This window comes from Canis lupus, chromosome 38, assembly GCF_003254725.2.
Source record: "Canis lupus dingo isolate Sandy chromosome 38, ASM325472v2, whole genome shotgun sequence".
NCBI classification, from domain to species: Eukaryota; Metazoa; Chordata; class Mammalia; order Carnivora; family Canidae; genus Canis; species Canis lupus.
The window spans coordinates 9,762,730-9,768,417 of record NC_064280.1 but is presented as its reverse complement, the minus strand read 5'-3'; the positions used below and the strand labels follow the sequence as shown (position 1 = coordinate 9,768,417).

The 5,688-nt window shown below is 37.2% G+C and overlaps 1 pseudogene; it reads left to right on the top strand.

The window, feature by feature from the left end:
* Positions 1 to 582: 582 nt before the first annotated feature.
* On the top strand, positions 583 to 2,514 carry LOC125754537 (tigger transposable element-derived protein 1-like; annotated as a pseudogene).
* The last annotated feature ends 3,174 nt before the right edge of the window (positions 2,515 to 5,688 follow it).

The window sequence follows — 5,688 nt, the reverse complement described above, 5'->3', positions numbered from 1 at the left end:
TGTGATTTCTATATCCTTAATTCTTGTCTTCACTTACAATAGGAAATCTCAGGTAACAAGATCATTTTTTAATACTGGAAGTGATCTCTCCAGCAGACGTTACTAGGAAAAATAGAGTATTACAGGCATACCTTCTGTCATTGTGCTTTGCTTTATTGTCTTTCTCAGATACTGTACTTTTTATAGATTGAGGCTTTGTGGTAAAGTGTTGACCAAGTTTATTGGTGCCATTTTTCTATTTTCTTTACTTCCTGTCTCAGTATAACATTTTGGGAATTCTTACAATATTTCAAACATTATTATTATTATTATTATTATTAATTATATTTGTTATGGTGATCTGTGATCAGTGATCTTTGATGTTACCATTGTCATTGTTTTGGGGCCACTAACTATCCCCTCATAAGACAGTAAATGTAATCCATAAATGGCAAGTGTGTTTTAACTGCTCCATAGACCAGTTGTTCCCTGTCTTTCTCACTCTCCGTGGGCTGCCCTAGACCCTGAGACACACACACACACACACATACAAAAAAAAAAAAAAAAAAAAAAACTGAAATTAAGCTAACTGATAATTCTACCATGACCTCTAAGTGTTTAAGTGAAAGGAAGAGTCACATGTGTGTCACTTTAAATCAAAAGCTAGGGGTCCCTGGGTGGCTCAGCGGTTTGGCACCTGCCTTTGGCCCAGGGCGCAATCCTGGAGACCCAGGATCGAATCCCACATCAGGCTCCTAGTGCATGGAGCTTGCTTCTCCCTCTGCCTATGTCTCTGCCTCTCTCTCTCTCTCTCTCTGTGACTATCATAAATAAATAAAAATTTTAAAAAAAGCTAAAAATAACAAAGCTTAGTAAAGAAAGCATGTCAATAGTTGAGATAGGCCAAAAGCTAGACCTCTTGCACCAAACAGCCAGATCATGAGTGGAGAAGAAAAGTTCTTAAAGAAAATTAAAAGTAACACTCCATGGAACACACAAATGATGAGGAAGAGAAACAGCCTTATCACTTATATCAAAAAAAATTTAGTGGTCTGCATGGAAGATGAAGCCAGCTACAACATTCCCTTGAGCCAAAATCTAATCCAGAGAAAGGCTGAACTGTCTTCAATTCTACGAAGGCTGAGGGAGGTAAGGAAGGAGTCTGTAGAAGAAAAATTTGAAAGTAGCAGAGGTTGGTTCATGAGGCTTAAAGAAAGAAACCATCTCCACAACATAAAAGTGCAAGGTGAAGCACCAGATGCTGATGAAGAAGCTACAGCAAGTTATCCCGAAGATCTAGCTAGGATTATTAATGACGGTGTCTGCACTAGACACTAGATTTTCAGTGTGGATGAAATAGCCTTCTATCAGAAGAAGATTCCATTCAGGACTTTCATAGCTAGAGAGACAAAGTCAATGTCTGGCTTCAAGGCTTCAAAGGACAGGCGACTCTCTTATTAGGGGCTAATGCAGCTGGTGACTTAAAGCTGGTGACCAAGGCTTATTTACCATTTTAAAAATCCTAGTGCCCTTAAGAATTATGCTGAATGTACTCTGCTTGTGCTTTATAAATAGAACAACAAAGCTTGGATGACAGCACATCTGTTTACAACATGGTTTACTGAATATTTTAAGCCCACTCTTGGGACTGACCACTTAGAAAAAAAGATTCCTGTCAAAATTTGACTGCTTGACAATGCACCTGGTTACCCAAGGTGTGATGAAGATATACGACAAGATTAATGTGGTTTTCATGCTTGCTAACACAATATCCATTTTGCAACCCATGGGTCAAGGTGCAATTTAGACTTTCAAGTCTTATTATTTAAGAAATACATTTCATAAGGCTGATGCTGCCACAGATATGTGATTCCTGTGATGTATCTGGACAAAGTGAACTGAAAACCTTCTGGAAAGGAATCACCATTCTAGGTGTCGCTAAGAACATTTGCAATTCGTGGGAAGAAGTCAAAAGATCAACATGAACAGGAATATAAAGGAAGATTATTCCAACCTTCCTTGATGACTGAGCGGCTCAAGACTTTACTGGAGGAAGTAACCACAATATGGTAGAAATAGTAATAGAACTAGGATTAGAAGTGATCCTGAAGATCTCAATGAATGCTACAGTCTTGTGATAAAACTTGTACAGATGAGGAGTTGATTCTTGTGGAAGAAGAAAGAAAGTGGTTTCTTGAAATGGAAGCAACTTATGGTGAAGATGCTGTGAAGGTTGTTGAAATGAAAACAATGGGCTTAGAACACCACATCAAGTCAGTTGATAAAGCAGTGACAGGTTTTGGGAGGATTGACTTCAATTTGGAAAAAAGTTCTACTACGGGTAATATGCCATCAAACAGCATTGCATGCTACAGAGTAATTGTTCGTGAAAAAAAGGAACAATCAATATGGCACACTTCATTGTTGTCTTATTTTAAGAAATTGACACAGGGACCCCAATCTTCATCAACCACCACTCTGATCAGTCAGCAACCATATATGTTGAGACAAGACCCACTACCAGCAAACAGATGATGACTCTCTGTAAGCTGAGATGATGCTTAGCATTTTTTAGCAATTAGTATTCTTAGGATATGTGCATTGTTTTTTTAGACACAATATTATTGCACGCTTAATAGACTACAAGGTAAACATAATTTTTCTTTGCTCTGAGAAACCAAAAGACTTCATCTGACTTGCTTTATTGTGATATTCAGGCAGAAATTGATATTGCTGTATCTCTGAGGTATGGCTGTATATGAGAACAATAGGACCTTTATATCCTAGCCTCAGCACATACAAATAATCAGAGGTAAATTAAATATAATTTTTACGTATGCAAACTTGTAAAGTCATGAACACACAGTATCAATCAGTAGTCCCCTTTTAGAAATTGAAAACAAAAGGTAAATCAAATATCTGTTACTAAATGTTAGTTGCTGTTATTATTATTATGCTATTTTTAGTAGTGTTGCTTTTAGTAGATCCTGCTACCAATATGTCAATCTGATATACTTGCATGGACCTTGCATTGTCCCAATAGTATGGCTGTAACTTGTTTTCATAGAGATGTTTAAAGTTTGCATTTTAAAACCAAACTTCATCAGTGTTTTTTTTTTTTAATTTTATTTATTTACTTGTCAAAGAGAGAAAGAGAGAGAGAGAGAGAGCACAAGCAAGGGGAGTGGCAGGCAGAGGAAGAAGCAGGCTCCCTGGTCAACAGGGAGCCTAACACAGGGCTCTACCCCAGGACCCTGGGTCCCTGACCGGGGTGGCTCACTGGTTGAGCATCTGCCTTTGGCTCAGGTTGTGATCCCAGTGTCCTAGGATTGAGTTCCACATCGGGTTCCCCTCAAGGAGGCTGCTTCTTCCTCTGCCTTTGTCTCTGCCTCTCTCTCTGTGTCTCTCATGAATAAATAAATAAAACCTTTTAAAAAATGTTCTGGCTACTTTAATAACTTCTGTTAAATGATACCCAGCTGCTTATCTTAGAAAAGGAAAAGGCATTCGATTATTTATACATTGCTTCCTATCTAAGCTATTTTCTTTCACAGAGGGAGGCTATAGGGTCTTATACATAGTGCAGTACTTTGTCTGAGATGGTCTTAACAGGAAATTCAGTATGTGTATTAAATACCTGGGCTTTCAGTATGTTTTATGAAATAAATCCCCTATTGCCACCTAAGTTTTATTAACCATTTTTTATCCATTTCATGACGTTATTGTGTGGACCTTTTAACACATTAGATGTGAGAAAATTCTTTAAAATTTCAAATATGGGTTATTTTTCTAAATAAGATGTGGTTATACATGGCAATTAGGGTATAAAAATTATTTCAGATATTTCATTTTCATTTTCTTTAAGTTAGAGATCATTTTTCCACATTTCTAAGGAACTTACAACTCAACAAACCTTAAAATTTAGACTGCAGTAGCAAGCAATTTATTAAGGCAACCCAACTATTTTTACTTAAATGAATTTAGTATATGTCCATTCATATAATTCTTCTTATAATACCTAATATATTGTTAAATATTTAGTTGTATATCCATCGTTGTCTAGTGGTCATTCTCACCTATTGTATGCTCTTCTCCTACAAATCAGTTTCCATGGTTCCCTTCCAAAGCCTCCTAGGTAAATTTAGCCAATAGGAATTGCTGCTGATAGCCTGGAAAGCAAGAAAAGAGAAACTTGGTATTCCTATATTTTATCCCTCACATCTCTGACCTATCCCAGTAGTGACTCTCTCTCCTCCAAAGTGGCTGCTTTCCATAAGACAAACCCTTCTTCCATGATCCAGGATCTTCACGGCCCTTGAAAGGATTGCATATTCCAGAAGATGGACTCGACTTATTGCCTCATTAATATTATCTCCTCCAATTTCCAAAGAGTGGTCACTGACATCTTGTCTCTTGCTGATTTCTGAATTGCTTCAATACTCTCTATGTGACTTTGTGATTCTTTCATAATCTGGTGATGGATTCCCTTCATTAAATTACTTGTCATAAAAATACCCAGAGAAGTTTTAGTGAATGTTCTAGAAAACAGTGCCTCTTGATGAGTTGTTGGGATCATGTGGCTAATCAGCATGAAAAATTTTCTCATTAAGATTCCTTGTATTGAAAAAAATAGAATGTTAAAATCGGTGTAAAGTAGTGACAGTAGGGGCACCTGGGTGGCTCAACGGTTGAGGATCTGCCTTTGGGTCAGGGTGTGATCCCGGAGTCTCGGGATTGAGTACCACATCAGGCTTCCCACATGAAGCCTGCTTTTCCCTCTGCCTGTGTCCTTGGCTCTGTGTGTGTGTGTGTGTGTGTCTCTCACAAATAAAGAAATAAAATCTTTTTAAAAAAGATAGTCACAGTATAATTATAAGTGCCATCTCCTATACTTGTTCAGTACTGTGCACCAGCTTGGTTAAGCTGGGAACACAGTTTTAGTCTACTCTTCCCTGTGTACATCTGAGTGGCATTAGGCAAGAGAGAAATATGATATTTGGAGGATGGAAATGAAATAACCAATACTGTCTGAATGTCACCATGGATAGATATGGTGAGATAGATATATGTCTTCCACAACCTGCCTGTTTCATATCCATCTCCTCTTTCTGAATGCTACCCCGGCTGACTAATAGTAACCCAGGCACAATGCCAGATAGGAAGAGAAAAAGCCTTCTACAGATTAATACAGTGACTCTCAACAGCAATCCCACGTTAATGCTGTGCAAGTCTTGCTACAGATTTGTCTCCAACTCAAAATTGTTCACCTACACCAATGTTTTAGAAAGTCTACTTAGTAACTTTTTTTTGATGACTCTCCCTTTCCCTTTTGAAATTTTATTTTTACAGTTGTTCCCATCATGGCAGAAAATTTAATTGCAAAATCTCTAATTCCTCCAAATACATTACTTTATAATATAATAATCATAGCCTTTCTGTTTCTGTGATTGAGCCCTGACAGATTCATTTGTGGTTAGTCAGAATGAAGAGGTGGTTGAAGGCAAAAGTAGGAAGGAAAATCATGTAAACACCAAACTTAATTTAGATGATAATAATGAAGACTTCTAGGGCTATGAAGAGTGATGCAATATTTGCTTCTATTGTCTCTAGAGAACTTAAAGAAAAATGATAGACAAATAATTATTTTTTATTAAAAAATTTAGGTTAAAATCTCTCAAGGCAGACTTAGAAAATCAGAATTATATTAAG